This window comes from Rana temporaria, chromosome 1 (genome assembly GCF_905171775.1).
Source record: "Rana temporaria chromosome 1, aRanTem1.1, whole genome shotgun sequence".
NCBI classification, from domain to species: domain Eukaryota; kingdom Metazoa; phylum Chordata; class Amphibia; order Anura; family Ranidae; genus Rana; species Rana temporaria.
In genome coordinates, this window is record NC_053489.1 from 407279237 (window position 1) to 407299846 (window position 20610).

Genomic DNA, 20610 nt, shown 5'->3' on the forward strand with positions numbered 1-20610 from the left:
GCGTCGAGTATGCAAATTAGCTAGATACGGCGATCCACGAATGTACGTCCGGCCGGCGCATTTTTTTACGTCGTTTCCGTAAGGCTTTTTTCGGCGTATAGTTACCCCTGCTATATGAGGCTTATCCTATGTTAAGTATGGACGTTGTTCCTGCGTCGAATTTTGAAAATGTTACGTTGTTTGCGTAAGTCGTTCGTGAATAGGGCTTTGCGTAGAATGACGTTCACGTCGTAAGCATTGGCTTGTTGCGGGTTAATTTCGAGCATGCGCACTGGGATACCCCCACGGACGGCGCATGCAACGTTAAAAAAAAAAGTAATTTACGTCGGGTCAAGTAAAATTAACATAAAACACGCCCACATCTTTAACATTTGAATTCCGCGCCTTTACGCCGGCAGATTTACGCTACGCCACCGTAACTTTAGAGGAAAGTGCTTTGTGAATACAGCACTTGCCTCTCAAAGTTGCGGCGGCGTAGCGTTACTACGATACGCTACGCCGGACTAAAATTACGATCCGCTACGTGGATCTGGCCTAAATTTACCATAAAATCAGGCATTGTAGCGCGAGCTACAGTATGCCTGTCCCGAATTTTTTACCCCCGTACTCACCTTGTACGCGTAGATCGAAGATACCGGGGAATGGGCGTGCCTCTGGAGACGGAGGATGATTGACGGCCGGCTCTGGCGCGTCACGCTTCTCCGGAAATAGCCGAAATAGGCTTGGTCTTCACGACGCGTGCACATAGCCTGTGCGCAGGCGCCGTGAAGAGCCGAGACCTACTCCGGCTGTCTTCGGGGAGAGTGACGTGCCAGGGCCGGCCGTCAATCATCCTCCCTCTCCATAGGCACGCCCATTCCCCGCGGGAGCCGAAAAATACGATCTCCGATTACAAGGTGAGTCCGGGGTTAAAAAAATCGGGACAGGCATACTGTAGCTCGCGCTACAATGCCTGTCTCGATGGTAAAATCGTGTCGGGGGGGTGAACTACCGCTTTAAGAAATAGTGCTTAAGCTGAAAAAATAAATCTAGTTACTCATTTATGAACTAGTTACATATCTTAGCCAAAGAACAAAAATGTATTATTTTGTAGCTTACCATTCCTTAGATTTAGTATTTCATACATTTTTGGGCTATGTTACCGGAGTAAATTTTCAGCAAGCATAGAAAATGCCTTGGTTATTAAAGAAAATACCTGCTGATCTTACCAGAAATGTAGTGTTCTTGTGACTTTATGGAAACTGAACTGAAAACGGAAACAATGTTTCCCAAAGATATAGCAGTGTAAGTGAATGTTGTCACCCTAGAACAGGAAGTGTGTTAAAGGGGTTGTAAAGGTTTGTTTTTTATTTTCTTAATAGGTTCCTTTAAGCTAGTGCATTGTTGGTTCACTTACACTTTCCTTCAATTTCCCTTCTAAATGTTTTTTTTTTCTTTGTCTGAATTTCTCACTTCCTGTTCCTCCTCAGTAAGCTCCTCAGTAAGCTTGCCCCCATCATCCAAGCTGTTCTGGCTGGGGGTTAGTCAGCGTGCTCGCCCCCTCCCTTGGGACTACATCCCTGGAGCGTCTCCCCGCAGGGATGTAGTCCCAAGGGAGGGGGAGAGCATGCTGACTAACCCCCAGCCAGAACGGCTCGGATGATGGGGGCAAGCTTACTGAGGAGGAACAGGAAGTGATAAATTCAGACAAAGAAAACACATTTTTAGAAGGGAAAGGTTAGAGAACCAACAATACACTAGCTTAAAGGAGCCTATTTAGAAAATTAAAAACAAACCTTTACAACCCCTTTAATAGTAGAAGGAAAGGGATGGTCGGCACTCTGGATGACATCCAAAAAATGTCTTTGTTTTTGGGTTTAGAAATACTTTTTTTTTTTATTCTGTTTTTAATTCATTGTGTTTTTTAAACGACAACACTACAAATCCGCAACAGGCCCACAATATCTTAAAGAAAGAGTAAATAGACATTTTTACTGTACATATACTAGTAAATTGTAGACTAGTAATGCTAGAAAAAGGGACTGGCCTGTATGGGCACTGATGCCAGAAAGTAATAGATGGTCTAATTTTTGTGGCTCCGGCTTCCTTTTATTATCATTCTCTTTCTTCATTTCTTGAAAATGAATTATATGCCCATCTACAAGAAAAAAAAAAGTTAAGTTGTTTCATTAAAGGAATAATTTTATGTTAGGCTAGCAAACGTGTTTGCTTTAATTCACAAGCAGGGTGAAGGCAAAAAATATTATTTCATCATTTTGTTTTTGATCGGGTTAGCCTAGGTTCCCAATGGAGCGATTTGTCATGCGATTTGAGATATCAAATCGCATGACAAGTTGCAGCCTATTGAAGGCAAGGGCACTATTCCAATCGTTGCGATCATGTTGTGATCCAATTATCAAAAAAAAGGTTTGGCTTTATACTTTAAGCTGAACATGTGTGAAACAAATACAGGCTTATTAGGCTATACAATTAAACATTTAGTTAATTGTTATTATACACACACACGTACACATCAAGAAATATAGTATATTTAAAAGTGTGGCACTGCATGGTTAGATTTTAACCGCTTGAGGACCGCCGCACGCAGATATACGTCTGCAGAATGGCACGGCTGGGCACAAGGGTGTACACGTACGTCCCATTTAAGAGCCCAGCCGTGGGTCGCTCAGCGCGTGCCCGTGACCTGGTCTTCAGCTCCATGACTGTCCCCGGGGGAACCATGGACCTGATCGCAGACGGTGTCCCGCGATCGAGCCACAGAGAGGAAGAACGGGGAGAGGTAAGTGTAAACAAACCTCTCCCCGTGCTTCCTAGTGAGACTGACACTGATCGTCTGTTCCGGCCTAAACTGAGGAAAAAAAATATATATATATATTTTTTGGGGATATTTATTATAGCAAAAAGTAAAAAATATTGAATTTTTTCCAAAATTGTCGATCTATTTTTGTTTATAGAGCAAAAAATAAAAACCGCAGAGATGATGAAATACCACCAAAAGAAAGCTCTATTTGTGGGAAAAAAGGACGCCAATTTTGTTTGGGAGCCCCGTCGCACGATCACGCAATTGTCAGTTAAAACGACGCAGTGCCGAATCGCAAAAAGGGGCCAGGTCCTTTAGCTGCATAATGGTCCGGGGCTTAAGGACCGCTGCACGCCTATTTATGTCGGCAGAATGGCACGGACAGGTATATGAGCGTACAGGTACGTCCCCTTTAAGATGCCGTCATGTGGTCGTGCGTGCGCCAGCGAGCTCGCGAAACTGCCGCGAGCTCCGTGAGCCAGACCATGGGTTCCGCGGACTCGATCGCTGTGGGGATACCCACGATCGTCTCACGAAGAGATAGAGTGGGGAGATGCTAATGTAAACAAGCATCTCCCCTTTCTGCCTAGTGACAATGACACTGATCTCCACTCCGTGTAATCAGAGCGGAGATCAGTGTCATGTTACATACAGCCTATCCCCCCCTACAGTAAGAATCACTCACCAGGTCACACTTAACCCCTGCAGCGCCACCTAGTGGTTAACCCCTTCACTGCCAGTGTCATTTTTACAGTAAACAGTGTATTTTTATAGCACTGATCGCTGTAAAAATGACAATGGTCCCAAAATGGTGTCAAATGGTGTCAAAAGTGTCCGATGTGTCCGCCATAATGTTGCAGTCACGATAAAAATCGTTGATCACCGCCATTGCCAAGAATATATAGATGAATACGTACCGGCCTAAACTGAGGGGAAAACATTTTTTTTATACATTTTTTGGGAATATTTATTATAGCAAAAAGTAAAAAATATTGAATTTTTTTCAAAATTGGCGCTCTATTTTTATTTATAAACATGAAAGAAACAATAAACCCCTAAGGGTGGGACTTTGAAAGTGACCACAAACAGAATAAATTTTGTATAAAAAATATATGGTTTTATTACAGTACAAAAATAGAAATGATGGACAAAAAGACACAATGGAATAGATTGAATCCAAACAATATTTCTTGTAAACAACTTTGATGTCAAACCCAACAGCCGTTTCGGTATACAACCTTCTTCAGGGGTTTTATAGACGTTACAATTTAAAATTATCTAGTAAGAAAACACATATGGCGTTAGTCTCCACAGTTCCTATGCAATAAATGTCATCTCTGTTAATATAAATAAAATAATGTAATGATCACATTATTTTGGAATTCATTCACTAGTCCATGTGTCCAGAAACAATGTGCATGTCTCAAGATGTTATAAAGAGATACTAAATTTTTGTCTCACGACTCAGCAGGCCAGGCCAAAGAAAAAAATCCAACGAGGGTCCCCACCAGAACACACAAGAAAAACAGAACAAATCCAAGTGTGTCCCCTATCTGCTCTCAATCTGCGGAGTAGAACAAACAGACAAAAGTGATGAGAAGGCGAAAAAGAAAAATAATTAAATGGTATAGTTAGTGATTCCCCATATAGATTATATCATTAAAAAAAAGGGGACTTTGAATGAGATGCGTTTTTAGCAGTATGCGATTAAAGACATATATATGGAATATAAAAAATGTTTCCATAATTGCCAGGCTCAAAATTACCAACCAAAAAAACACTAAACCAAATTAATCTGTCTAGCTGTATGCATTAAAAACAGAGGTTTAGTTGCATGTATTTGCTAATACCTGTATAAGCTGCAGCGCCAACGTCAAGGCACTCCGTGTACTGCAGTTCCTAACTATGAATTTTAAAGTCTCCAAAAAAGGAGCACAGGTGTGCTAATCAATAGATAGGGGGCAGGTGATCACCTAAACCCGCCCCTACCTATAGTTGGTCTAGCAAAAAAGAGCACTGGAAAAACAAAAAAAAATGCAAGAGTGGAACCAAACAAGCCTACCAAACCAAAATACCACCAAACTAAAGGCGGACCACATCAACCTGGGTCAGCTAGTCAAAAAATGACAATGCATAATTAACTGCCGGTGGTAGATCTGTGGAGGCACTCTATTCCACTCCTGAAACGTATCTCCATCCCTGGATAGTGTTGAAAAAAGGGGGGATAGGGTTGGGACTTTAGATGAGGCATATGATAATATATCATATCATTAAAAATATCTCCAAAACATGCCAGAAGGATAAGTGAAGATAAACACCCACCCTGATGGAATGTAAATGTCCCTAAAGGCAAGGAAAACGAAGATTGTACATGTAGTCCAAACTCATCAAGAACCATCCGGTCCAGAAGCTGAGCAGATATGTGATTCCACCCCAACAGAATGTATCTGTGAAGATAAACAGTGTCCCAATAAATAAATCATAATATTATGGGGTAATTACCCCCAAAAAGAATATCAAAGACTGGTCAATAGAAGCTAGTGGTGAATTGGACACCACAAGGGGAAAGACAAACAAGTGACATTTCATACCTGTACAATGGTGGGTGCCCTAAACTGACGCCAGTCACGTGACGAAGGACGTCTGCGCATGCGCCATAGAGACTTCCCTATCTACGCGGCGTCGCCGTAAGTATCACCTACAATAAGTTAGATCACACCATCCAAACATAAGTATACACTGCGCATGGGTCAAAACACAGGCCTCACAGGCAGCGCAGAAAGATGGGCATAATAACCATACTTCTCACAGGATCAATCAAAGGGGCATAAACAATGGGCGACCATAACATAGTACCCTGGGATTTGAGATCGTAGAGACTAAGCATTTATAAATTTGTATTAGGCGACACAATAAGATGATTAAGACACTTTTACTATCAAAAAGGGGGGGCCCCCCGTGCTCCAGGCGCCGCACACAGTCCCAAAAGTGACCATGCGTGGCGTATGGCACACGCCGATGCAAAGCTGCATTGGAATGCAACAAAAAGGAAGGGGATGCAAACGAAACGCCCCCCATAGAGGAGGCTCGGGCAATCCCCCCCCTGAGTCAGAGGCCGGTCCCCACATCACAAAGACACAAAAATATGCACATAATCAAGACCATGGGTAGTGAAGGAAAAAAGATAAAAAGAGGGAACACAAATGATGTAATAATAAACCAGAAAGCTTAGAGAGCATCCCAAAAATTGCAACATATTCCACATATTGCAATAAGGACAAAATATAGCACACATGTCCATGGACCATGTCAGAAATTGAGAATACATTATTTTTTTTTGTATTATAAATTAAATACATGAATAAAAAATGCATGAATAATAAAGGAATTGAATCCTGTTGGATGTCTATACCAAATTAAAAGTAAGGTGTCGACTATTGGCTTTTATTCTTCCCACCCCCCGGATAAAAATCCCTTGAGGAATGGGCGATAACTAATCATTTCATTTAGACCAGGAGCATATGTAGCATTTAAGGTTGATATCCATTTTGTTTCCCTTTGTAGCAACGTCCTATTCCAATCTCCCCCTCTATTGCTGGGATGTATTCTGTCCAGAATCAAAAATTTTATTCTGGGAATTCTACTATTATGGGCATCTCTGATGTGACGACCCAGTGGGAGATCAGGATCAGATTTCTTCATACATGTGATATGTCTGGAAGCTCTCTTGTAAAACTGTTGTTTTGTTTTCCCAATGTAAAAAGCATTACATTGGCATGAGAGCAAGTAGACAACCCCTTCAGTTTTGCAATTCGCAAAATGGGTTGGTTTGAATATCTTCCCATTTGGCAACATTGCATTTTTGTCAATGTTCATATATTGGCAGAAATTACATCCGCCGCATCTAAAAGTACCTGGGCGTCAAAGATCTACACGAAACTCTCCTGTGTACTCACTCTTTGTTAAACTGTCTTTCAAAGAACGTGTTTTGCAATATATAATAGATGGCTTCAATGGCACAAAAGGTGCCAGAGAAGGATCTATACTCAAAAGGTGCCAATGTTTTGAGATAATCTTGTTGATCTTGTTGCACTGCTTGTACCTAGTGATAATGCATAGAGGATTAGAATTAGCCCTTATAGATTCATTGGGAGGATGTTTTTTAATCAAAAGTTAATTTCTCGTCTTAAGAGTGGCCCTCCTATATGCTTTTTTAAGGCATGTATTTTTGTTTATAGCGCAAAAAATAAAAACCACAGAGCTGATCAAATAGCTCCATTTGTGAGGAAAAAAGGACGTCAATTTTGTTTGGGAGCCACGTCGCGCGACTGCGCAATTGTAAGTTAAAGCGACGCAGTGCCGAATTGCAAAAAGTGGCCTGGTATTTGACCAGCGAAATGGTTCGGGGCTGAAGTGGTTAAAGGAATTTTGTTTTTTGTTTTATTTGTTTACTTCACAGGGACCATAAGGTTCCCATTTTGATTGGTGGCCCCATTGTCCCCTAAAAATACCTCTATGCTGACTGTAGCTCCATCCCCTTTTGAAACCCAAACTATGGACATCCTGTGGGGTAAGGTAAAGTCTGCACAGAGCTTACTCCAAGCTGAGTAATCTGTCACTATTATGAACAAACAATCAGCGCTACTTGTTCATTTTTTTTATTTTTTTTATTTTTAATACAAACGATTTTATCGAGAGAATAAACGCATGAACAATAAGCGTCATATACAGAGCATACAAATGGCATAGAACATGTAACAGTGTGCCATAGCAATGATAATAAGGTACACTTATCTTGAATAGGTTATCTACTTATCTACAAAGGACCATTGCGGTCCGTTTACAAATCTGCTGTTACATTAATTGAACTTCGTGGGGAACCTGCCAAAGAGGATAAATCGTGATGCAAGCAGAGGATACTGTAGGCCTCACCACACTACCATGACACTTCTGTTCAGAAGTAAAAAAATAAAATACAAACATCCCAAATAGAATCAAGAGGAAAAGAAAAACCTCACAAACTAAAGAATAAAACAGAAAAGGTTATGGGAAGCCAAACTGAAAAAAATGCTGGCGATAATGCATCCTAAGGGGAGGGTTCAGGGATGTTGTGGCTATATAGAAGAAAGTATGATCAGCGGGACCAGGGCTTCCGTTTCAGATCATAAATGTGCATGGTATCCATAATGGTGTGGAAGACTTTCTCCATGAGCTGAATGGCTGCCATACGCTTAAGGACATGATCCCAGGGGACTCCAGGGGTACGCCAAAACAGGGCAATGGACCAATGGACTGCACTGAAGTGTGTGTGTGATAGTTTTTGTTCAGGTGAGGTGGATCCAGGTTTTTCTGCGAAAAATAAGAACATCTGATGTGTTGGGGTAGTTAGAACTCCTGTGATCTCTGCTACCTTAGCAGTTACTTTTTGCCAAAGGTCCCTCAGAGCTGTACAGCTCTAGAAGATGTGAAAGTGGGTCCATTTCCCTGGGCAACCTCTGAAGCAGAGCTCAGAAACAGTGGGGAAGAATTTATGTAACTTAGCAGGGGTATAGCACCACCTGGTGTGTAGCTTCATCGCCGTTCCCTTCACCGCCATAGATTTTGGGCATTTATGCATATTGGATATACTTGTTCATTCATAATATATACTGTAAGATCACAATCTCCAGTCTCTCTCCTCTCTCTTATCACACACACAGAGCCGCTCACCCGGCCAAGGAACCCCCCCCCCCATGTCCTGGATAGACTATGTCAACACCTTTGTGGACGGCACCGTGTGCACGGACTGTGCCATCTACACCTTGGCTCCTCCGCACGGAGTGTGGGCCGCCTACCCTGGAGGGAGCTTCTGTTCTCCCACAGCACAAGAAATTTTGTCCCATCTCATTGCCAAAGATCAAACCCACTTGTTTATCAATGGCCTAGTGATTGGAGGGCAGAAATGCAGCGTGCTCAGGGACCCTCCATTTTTTTTTATAATTGTTTTTTTTTTTTTACTGCCCCAAAACTCCAGAAAGAACAGAATTTTTTCCAATAAATATTTATATTTGATATAAGAATAAAAAAAAATGCGCCAAAAAAAAAAAAGGCAATTTTTACATGTGCTAACCCTGAAAATGTAAACAAGTGTCAGAAAAGGCTGAGGGCCAGATTCACAAAGAGATACGACGGTGTATCTCCTGATACGCCGTCGTATCTCTGAGTTCCGTCGGTCATATCTATGCGACTGATTCATAGAATCAGTTACGCATAGATATGCCTAAGATCCGACAGGTGTAAGTGACTTACACCGTCGGATCTTAGGCTGCAATTCCAGGCCGACCGCTAGGTGGCGCTTCCGTGTCTTTTACGTGTCGAATATGCTAATGAGCATTTACGCCGATTCTGAAACGAACGACCGCCCGGCGCTTTTTTTTTACGTCGTTTGCGTTCGACTTTTTCCGGCGTAAAGTTACCCCATGGTCTATGAGGCGCAGCCAATGTTAGGTATGGCCGTCGTTCCCGCGACTAAATTTGAATTTTTTTACGTCATTTGCGTAAGTCGTTCGCGAATACGGATGGAGGTAATTTGTAAATTTGTAAACGTCGAAACCAATGACATCCTTGCAACGTCATTTGGAGCAATGCACACTGGGAATTTGAATTCCGCCGGGGGATTTACGGTACGCCGCCGCAAGTTTTGAGGTACCGGAAGTGCTTTGTGAATTAAGCACTCGCCTCAAAAACTTGCGGCGGCGGATCGTAAATCAGATAGGTTACGCAGATCTAAAGATCCGCTAACCTATCTGAATCTGGTCCTGAGTCTTTAAGATGAATGCACAGGTGTCTCAAACTACACACAGTTGTCTCATTATGTCCACCAAAGTGCAGAGGAGTAGTAACCAGTGCTACATTCACACGATAAGCCCCATTGGTCATAGATGTTAAAAGATGTACTTCTGTAAATATCATTACAAAGCATCAGTGCCGGGACAAGGTCATCTAGAGCCCAGGGCGAACATGCCAATTTGTGCCCCCCCCCCCCAGACGTATGAGAAGTGTCAGCAAAAAGCTCCCCACAAAAACATTGAGCACTAATCTGGATGCTTACCCCCTAAGCATAAGTTCCCTTTCCTCCCAGTACACATCTGCCCCCTGCTGAAATCCCCCATCTCAGCACAAATCTTTGCTTTCACACCTCAAATGCACCCTCCCCAAAAATTCACCCTTCCTACCATAGATCCCCTCCACCTAAAATTACCCCTCCTAGCACACACAATCTCCCCTACTTCAAATCTCCCCCTCAAAGCACAAATTCCCACCAAATAGCACAAATATTCTTCCCCGTCCCTGTCCCAGCACAATTCCCCCTAAACCACCACTCTTAGCACCCCCCGCTCCATATTTCCCCTCCTAGAACAATACTTATCCCCTGCAGCCCCTCAAATTTGCCCTTACAACATAAATCCTCTCCCCCTATCTCCTTGTGGCAACCCCACCTCATATGATACCACAGTGCACAGGGTAGCCCCCCCTTCTGCCCACCCCTTGTTCCGGCCCTGCATAGCATATAATATACTTGGCTAAAGCAAGATGCATCTGATGCTCCATGTATAAAGTGTAAGCCCTTAGCAATATATGCTTTATGTTGACCAGCTTTAGGTTACCCAGCAGTCTTTATTTATAAACTCTAAACTCACACTAGCTGCGACTCACAGCATGGGGTCTGGTGCGTCCCCGTTCTCCATTTCAGGGGCGAATCAGGTCCAAATTTTTGCCTATATTTGCACCTGAAATGGAGCCAAAGACACACAGGACCCCTTTCCAGCGTGGACTGTGGCTGCCCCAGAGATGTGTGAACCGACTCCATTGAGAGCCAGTTACAGTCTCCTGTCATGAGAACTGGATGCAGAGAAAGCCACATCCAATTCGCATAAGTGTGAACCCAGCCTAAAGTTATCCCTTGCACAAGGCCCACTGAATGTTAGAAACACTGCTCTCTACCTGTCAGTATTAAACCTATGTTTAAATGACTAGTTCAATATATAGAAGCTATTTAAAAAAAAAATTATATTGGCCTACATGGCTTTGTTTGCTACACTAAAGGCAAATAAAACTAATGTGTAACTATTTAAGATTTTCTATTCATGGCTGAAAGTTGTTTTACTGCCAACTCCTATTAAATGGACATAAATTGAATACATAACAGCTTAGGGAAACAATAGTCGGTCTTGGTCAGTTGGGTAAGCAATACATCACTTAGGTAGTCTGATTTTCTCTAGAGTGCTGATCATGGACTCTAGCCAAGTGTATTTGGTAAATGTGGGAGGATGAAGTGCTTTAATTAAATAGAATTCCTTGTTTTCATAGCACGAAAGGAAAAGGTGCACAAACAATTGTGTGTTATTTTATAATCATGTTAAGTAGCTAATTGATGAATGTAATGACATGGCACAAATGTTGCAAGACTAGAAACATTCATATTGAAAAGTTTATTTTGCAAAGAAGAATTAAATTGTAGTCAGTTGTAACAACACTCATAGCTTGTTCCTAAAAAAGTCAGTTACCAGTCATTCATATCCCTAAAAAAACAGAGTGCTATTATAATAGCAACTATGATGTCATAGTGAATTAGGTCCATGGCTATACCAAGACAACTCTACCTACCAGACTACTTGCTACACCAGGTTTCACCTATTCAGCCGCAGGGACTTTCAGATTGCAGATATTGGGGGAATTCAACAAAGAAACAAGGGGGCAGATTCACATACATTTAGATAGGCGCAGCGTATCAGAGATACGCTACGCCGCTGTAACTTACTTTTTCATTCTTTGAATCCACAAAGAATTTGCGCCGTAGTGTATCTCTCGGTGCGTAATTCAAATCGGCAGGTAGGGGGCGTGATTCATTTAAATGAAGCGCGTCCCCGCGCCGAATGAACTGCGCATGCTCCGTTTCGAAATTTCCCGCTGTGCATTGCGCGAAATGACGTCGCAACAACGTCATTGTTTTAACTTAGACGTGAATTACGTCCTTCCCTATTCACGGACGACTTACGCAAATTTTTTTTTTCAAATTTCGACGCGGGAACGACGGCCATACTTAACATGGCAAGTCTATCTATACGCCGCAAAATAGCAGCTTTAACTATACGCCGGAAACAGCCGACTAGAGACGACGTAAGAGAATGCGACGGCCGCGGAAAAAGCTAATTTGCATGCCCGACGCGGAAAACGACACGAACTCCACCCAGCGGACGCCAAAATATTGCATCTACGATCCGAAGGCGTACGAAGCCGTAAGCCTGTCGGATCGAACCCAGATGCCGTCGTATCTTGGTTTGAGGATTCAAACTAAAGATATGACGCGGGTAATTTGAAAGTACGCCGGCGTCTCAGTAGATACGCCGGCGTACTCTCTATGAGGATCTGGCCCAAGGAATGTTTTTTGGCGCTTTGGCTCCTTAAAATAACCTGCACCACTGTTCCCGGGGGCTTATACTACCATTGGGGGACCCTTTATTATGGTCCCGCACCTGGCCACCTTTCTGACATCTTGGTACCCCCCTATGGTGGCGGAATTCCACAGCCCAGGCGCAAGTGCAACCTTTGCGAACCTGGTAGTTTCGACACTGGTGTCAGTAGTTTTTATTTATTTTATTATTTATTACCAATTAGTTTTATTTAGTGACGTTTTATTTAGTTTTGATGTCCACCCAGGATAGTAGCACTTCCACTGTTATATTACTATAGGCTAGGCGGGAAACGATTAGTAAAAGTTATGAGTAAGAGCAGACACCACAAGGTGCATATCATCGTTATTTTTTCTCACTCCTTACTGAATAATCATATGGGTATTTTATAGGACACCAGGAATTAGTCCTAAATGGAAGATACATGTCCCACTTCCTACTATTTGGGTTGTGACCCATTTAAGAGGGATGATGCTAACATATTTTTGAGTACTCAGGGGTTCTCATGCATGCAGGATGAGGGGTATTCTGTTTGGAGAGGAATTATTTACAGTGCTTTCAGAATTGGTAAGTCCTCATTTGGAACCCTGAATTCGAAAGCTCAGAAAAACTTTTGGTGGGAAAGTCTTGAACCCTGATTACAGGGATTTAGGTCCCAAAAGGGTTAATCCGCTTGCAAAGGAGGTCTGAAAAAGAGAAGGAAGAAGTCAACACCTGTTTGTGGTGGAGTGCAGTAGTTCACAGCTGTGGGATAGTGTGGATAGTTTGCTTGCTGAGCTCCCGGGGGCCTTTGCAGTACCCAAAAGCAGATGGAAACTCTAATCCCTGGTGTGGGACTGGTATACTGGCAGTGAATCATTGTGTTGTCTTAAAGCGGAGTTCCACCGAAAAAAAATACTGCAGCTGCTGACTTTTAATATTAGGACACCTACCTGTCCAGGCCGCCCGCAATGTCCTCAAATGAAGCCGATCTGTCCTTTGGCTCCTGGGTGGAAGCGCCGGCATCATCAGTAAGGGAATCAGGAAGTGAAGCTTTGCATCTTCACAGCCTGGTTACCTAGTGTGCATGCGTTCTCACTGGTCCCTGCTGTCTTCTGGGACCTGTGTGTCTCCCAGAAGACAGCGGGGGGGACAGAGGAGGGGCCAGACATGGCTATCATCGGAAGTGGGTGCAAATACCTGGATTAGACAGGTATTTACCCCCCGCCCCCAAAAGGTGCCAAATGTGACACCGGAGTGGGGAGGAACTGGAAAAGCAGAAGTTCCATTTTTGGGTGGAAATACGCTTTAATTATACCCAGATTCTGAATTGTTTTCCTTTACCTTGCTGAAGAAAGCTGGGGGTTTTGCTTGTTTTTGAGAGACAAGACAGTTTACTTTTGGAAGTGGCTGGCTGGTGGTTGTGGGCTCCCCATATTACAATTTTCATCCTTCAGCTTCTAAAGGTTGGATTAGGCATCAGAAATCTGAGCCCCATCTGCTTGCTGTCTTACATGAATGACAATTAAAATAACAAATAATTATTGCTGCTATCTGATACCTTTGTATTCAGGGTTTCTAAGAAGTAGCATGTATATGTATTGAAGCCACAACTGTCATTTGCTCACAGAAGTAATCTGACAGTAATACAAAGCAAACAATTTTTCTTAGTCTGGACACATTCTCAACTTACAGTAGAAGCACCCATACAAGAGATATTCTATAATCAAATATGACTCAGCAGCCACATGAGCAGTCCAGATTACCTCATTCAAGAATATAAAGGTCCAGGTGTACATGCTATTAAACTGTTTTTTCTATAAGTTTTTTAATCAAGATTTTACATATCTTGTTAAAAATACAGTTATGACTGCGATATAGATACAGAAGATGCAGCTATCCCATTAAATTATGCTCTCCGCTAACATACTGTAGGTACTGGCATGTCATAATGGCACCTATGAGCCAGTATAGAGAGCATGGGTCTACAAACGATAGCTGTAATCATGGTCCTTTTATGGCACAGTAGGCCTGTGTTTATAGATGGTAACATGGAAAGCATATTTTACCTGTATAGTTCATAGCCACACCTTTTACACCATCAGTAGAAATATAGTAATCTCACATATTGTCACAATATTCAAGACCATTATTGCCAATAATATAATAGGGTTGTCGGTTTGAATCCTAACCGTGGTACTACCTGCCTAGAGTTTACATGTTCTCCCTGTGCCTGTGTGGGTTTCCTCCGGGTAGTCTTGTTTCCTTCTACACTCCAAAGACATGTTGGTAGGTCAATTGGCTCCAGACTAAATTGGCCCTAGTATGTGTACAGTATGTATGAATATGAGTTGGGGACCTTGGAATGTATCTCCTTAAGGGCAGGGACTGATATGAATGTACAATATATATGCAAAGCACTGCATAAAATTGTTGTCGCTATATAAACACCTGTAATAAATAATAAATAAACAAAATAATAATTATTTTTTAAGGGCACGTTCATACCTCCTCAGTGTGTTGTGTTGAATTTTCACATGCATGTTAATGATTGTTATTTCATGCACCAACATTGAATGGGCTGCCATTGAACCATTGCCATTGAATGTGCCTTTTTTTCCAGTACATCATTTCACAGTGTATTTGCAAGGTGCATTAGGGTGCAATTCAAAAGCACAGATGTGAAGCCAGCCTAAAGGATGTGATTTTATTTGAGAGATGTTGCTTAGGGCACATAAAATTGCCTATGGGCTCCGATGATCTAGCTCTGCCTTATGGCATCTCTGAACCTGGGTTGACCCCTTGTGGAGATACTCAGGTGAAAATAGTCAAAGCTAAAAGGGGTTCAGTTTTTAACCTTCTGAATATCTCTGACCACAGGACAGGACCCAGCGTGCAGGAACATTACCAAAAGGCTTTAGGGCTGGAAACACAGCAATGCCATGGTGTTGATTCATGCTGGCCTACCATGGCAATGCAATAAAGCGGAGGTCCGCCTAAAAAAAATTATTGACTCTTTGTGAAAAAAAGAAATTATTAAAACCCAGCAGCTACAAATACTGCAGCTGCTGACTTTTAATAAATGGACACTTACCTGTCCAGGGTGCCCGCGATGCCAAATGTGACACCGGAGGGGGTGGTTCCAAAAAGCGGAGGTTCCATTTTTGTGTGGACCTCCGTTTAAGCTGATCCAGGGCAGGTAGCATGCAGGGCCACCCCCAGCATTCAGGAGAGAATGGAAGTCTGCCTCCTACAGACCTCCTCCACCTCCAACTTACTGCTGGAGCCAAAAGGTAGAGTGCTGATGTTTAGAGGAGACTGATTTGATAGGGAACCTCTGATGTGAAGTTAATTTCATCAAGGTGGTTGTGTGAATCAGGGAAGTGCGGTGAGATCAGTAGCACTGGCTAGTATCAGTATCAGGAATTACGTGCAAAAGTTAAATAGAAAAATAAATATTGAGCTTTCAACTAAAAAAGGCAGGAGGAATAAACTAATAACTCCTTCGCCAAATGTGATCAAGGGACACAATAATTGGCCACTATAAATGTTACATGGTGAATATACACTAATGAGTGCCAAAACTATAAACATAATGTTGTTTGAACATTTAAATATTCATAAATATTGTTCACCTAATTACAGTTTTGGCACTCATTAGTGTATATTCATCATGTAACATTTATAGTGGCCAATTATTGTGTCCCTTGATCACATTTGGCGAAGGAGTTATTAGTTTATTCCTCCTGCCTTTTTTAGTTGAAAGCTCAATATTTATTTTTCTATTTAACTTTTGCATGTAATTCCTCGCTTTCCCACAAGGGGGAGTGAGTGTTTTTAGCCTGTTATACAGGTATTTATATTTGTTATTTGTTTTTTGGCTGCTCCAATGATCATTGTCAAACTGTGATAATTTTCATTAGGTTCACTTTTGTTTTATATATATTATTTATTTTTTAAATAATCCTGTCCTTACAGGGCATGGATCTCCCTGTCTTTTATTCGAGGCATCCCTGCCTCGGTATGCTGTTTCGATACAGTATCCCACTTCCAAAATGGCGTTTTCGCCACTTCCGGTTCCTGGCGATCAAAGCGAGGCCTGGTTATTTGAATCACTGCAGAGCCCATCCCATTGAAAACGTTATCCTATAACGAAACGCGTCTGGGTCGACGGCGTGCAGTGACGTCACCGCGTTCGTACGAGGAGGAAGGGCTCCTATCTATGCCGGCCGGCAAACTGCTTTTTATATGCCTGTATTCATTTTACATGATGTAAGTAGGTTTTTATTCTTTTAATAAATGTATTTTTGGACGTATTACGCTATGTGCGGCTTTCTCTCTGCATGACATGCCACTGGTTTCCTGCAACGGTCCAAGAGTTCTGTCTGTATCGAGTTTACCATATCCCTCCGTGGATTTACTATTGAAGGATACACGCTGTACATCTAATTGATCCTGTGTTGTGACCATATTCCCTGGATATCCTGCTGCAACTATTAAATAACGCTGTTATTTATATGTGTTCTGGTAAGCCCCAGTCCATGTGGTGGCGGCCCACTTAACCATTTGTGCACCGGGTGTTGTTTGTCCCAAGAAACTTCAGAGTTATTTGGACTTTATCATCACACTACTATGTTTATTTCACTAAGGATTTGAGTGTCTCCTATACAGGCCAGTGTGTTATATCTCGTCTGTTCCAGGGACATTATTTTTCTTTTGGACATTTATTCACTACACTATTTGTGTTCACACAAAGTTTTGAGTGTCATTTAATAGACTGGCGCGATTTTTTCTTTTCTTATATTGTTTGTGTTATGACACGTTATTGCGGCCTTTCCCTATATTCACTTATTTAATCACGTTGTTTTGGTTAGCGCAATTTTCTTCTTTTTTCTAGATTTGAAAAAAGCTTGTTCCTGTTAGCGGTTGTTCTGGCTACCCCTCAGCTTCTAGACAGACTAGTCAGAAGGGGGTCGTCTTATAAGGTGAGTATGTCCCAAAACCAACCTTTTAGCTGGAAAATTAGGGGGTCGTCTTATACGCCCAGTCGCCAAATATGCTGGCAAATACGGTATATAAGATTTGGGGGTGCTGAGTAATTTTCTAGCAAAAAAAAAAAAGATTTTTACATGTAGGAGAGAAGTGTCAGAATTGGCCTGGGTGGCAAGTGGTTAATTACCATAAGTAAGTAATATACAAATAATTATTATAAATTGTTTTTAAGGTAATTTACTATATTTTCAAAAACTGTACTCAAGCAGGTGGCTTAATGGACAAATTACTGAAGTTTGAAGTTCTAACTTCAAACCAGTAATTTCACCATAAATAGATAAATCATAAATTATTATGTCATAACATATAGCATAATAATATATGATTTTAGCTTGATTAAAACAGTACCTTTTCAAAGGAATAGGTTCCTGCTCACACTACACAGGCAGGTTTGGGGATGCCTCCCGCAGAGACCTTCCACCTACAACAAATATACATTTTCTTCAATCATTACGGAAAGATGGGTCTGACATGGCAGTGCGCACCATGTTTGAGAACAGGTGCGTTCAGGATTCTGCTCTCTGGGGGGGGGGGGCATCTCCATGCTCTACAAACAGTTTGCTGTCCCTCTAGCCAGGCTATCAGGTGACATGGGAGAGGGATCTGGAAATAAGCCCTGAGGCAAAGGACTGGTGAAAAAGGAGCATACAAATCCACAAAGGCATCCTCAATGTCACCCTGATCGAGGCGGGATATAAGGTTATACGCCAGGTGGTACCTAGTACCAAAGTGCCTCTCGAAAATGTATCCAGGTGCCTCTGCCTTCTGCTTCAGGGGTTGTGGACAGGTGGGATCACCACTCCATATATGGTGGACATGCCCCTGGGTTCGTCGCTAATAGATGAGGGTCCATTCATTTATATTTTCGATCACGATGGTCAACATTGTTAAAGACGTCTGTGTCACCCTCCTGAACAAACCGGTGGATAACATCCCTAGACATATTCAGACGTTAATCTATATATATAAAACTCATCGTGTGTGTGTGTGTGTGTGTGTATGTATGTATATGTATGTATGTATGTTCCAGCATCACGTCCAAATGGCTAAAGATATTAACATGAAACTTGGCACACATGTTACTTATATGTCAGCAACAAACATAGGATAGGTGGCTTAACCCTTACCCACCCCCATTTGCCATGGTCGGGGTTTTTCTTTAAAGTCCCATTCAACTCTATGGGAAATACATGTTACTTCATGTTCCAGCATCACGTCCAAACGGCTAAAGATATTAACATGAAACTTGACACACATGTTACTTATATGTCAGCAACAAACATAGGATAGGTGGTTTAACCCTTACCCACCCCCATTTGCCATGGTCGGGGTTTTCCTTTAAAGTCCCATTCAACTCTATGGGAAATACATGTTACTTTATAACTTCCAAACGGCTGTAGATATTTCAATAACACTTGGTCACATGTTACTTATATGTCCACTTAAACTATAGGATAGTTAATTTAACTACCCCCATTTGTGAGGGTTGGGGTTTTTGTTTTTTAAGTCCCATGCAAATCAATGGGAAATGTATGTTCCCACATAACTTCTGTACGCCTGGAGATATTTCAATAATACCTGGTACACATATTACTTATATGCCAAATAAAAATATATGACAGTTAAATTAACCCTTACCTACACCCTTATATAAAAGATGGGTATATTTATATTACTATGATTTTCCTCCCCAAAAGGTTAAGATAGGAAGACCGGGCAACGCCGGGTATTCAGCTAGTATAGTATATATTCTTGGCGGCAAAAATCGCCATTGCGTCAGCTTGGAAAAGCCCCTTTATAGACATAGCATTGATGATACGAAAACTAACCTGGATCATGTTAAACGGAAAAAGAGTGAGCGTTTTGCATGACAAACAACCTCTTTTTGAGTAAATATGGTTCCCCTGGCTTACATACCTACAGGCCCCCCGATATATATAAAGCTATCCACTCGGACAACCGACCATAACTTCCCGGATGGACTCACCCTTCTTTCTTCTCTCTCTTCTACCATATCTTTATTTCATGCTTACCTTTGGCATTGTGTTTCCACGATTTTCTCACTTCTCTTCTCTTTGGTCAACCCGGACTCTCCTGGATATATTGTTGGGAATACGGTCCCCTAAAGGGGACAGTTATGTCAAACAATTGCTGACATTAACAAACCACCCGGACTATTTTGTTGTGGTCTTACCCTAGTAATGATGTATAACAGGGACCAAGTTGTCTCACATACACACAACGCACAGGGTGGCTGATAGAACGATTGCACCGCAGAGTACAGGTAGATTCCACGTCCTGCCAGTATTTCAGCATTGGTTACTATCCTGCCTCACATTCTAGTTAAAATATGTTGGGGGGCCACATAAAGGACCTTCACTAGTCTGTGTTAAGCCCCGCATCTGTTAGTTTGTTTGTATGCTTGGCTGTTCACTTTCATGCTCGCCTGTTTACTTGATACACGTGGAGCAAGCGATTTATTCATTGTTTTACCAAAACAATGAATAAAAACCATTGAAACAGAAAACAGTACCTTTTCAGCAGGCAGCAAATTCTCATTCTCCCTCTTAACTGGGTGAGAAAAACATAAGATTATGGGTAAATCTTATACTTTTTCATTCTAGTTAAGAGGGCTGGGCTGGAAGGAAGAGGGCTGGGCTGGAAGGGAGCGTTTTGTCTTCTAAACACATGCCCCTGTTTCGTCAGATTTGGCAACCCATCATAATTGGTAACGGAAGTGACGTTCTGTCACCGCCATCTTGCTAACCCCCCGCACTCCTCCATAGTAAGGATACTCTGAGAAGGGGGATAGCGGACATCTTGTTACACCCACCTGAGTTTTCGTTTTTTTTTTTCACAGGAAAGTGAGTTTATATAGTCAAATACAGTGCTTAGAACTCCTTCTGACTGGTTAGATATTGAATTTTAGAAGGAGCGAACTTCTGTCAGATTAGCAAACCTGTGAGATGAGCAGATTTGCCGCTGCTTTTAGAATTCAACATCATAACAGTCAGGCGGAGTTGTAAGTACTGTATTTCAGTATTCAAACTCACTTTACTGTCTCATAGGTCGGCTCCATGCAATGTTAGAATTTTTTTTTTTAGGGTGAACCCCCGCTTTAAGCTACAACCCTCTAAGTCACACTTGCCTCCCCTGACTGCGTGTCCCTGGTGTGCCTCATCCCAGCCTTAGGTTTCCCATTAACCGGTTCCCACCTGTCCAAATACCTTAGACTGTTTACTTTCCAAAAAGGGGTCATTTGGGGGATATCTGTACTGTCCTGACATTTTTGGGCCTCAAGAAATGACATAGGCCACCAGGTACAGA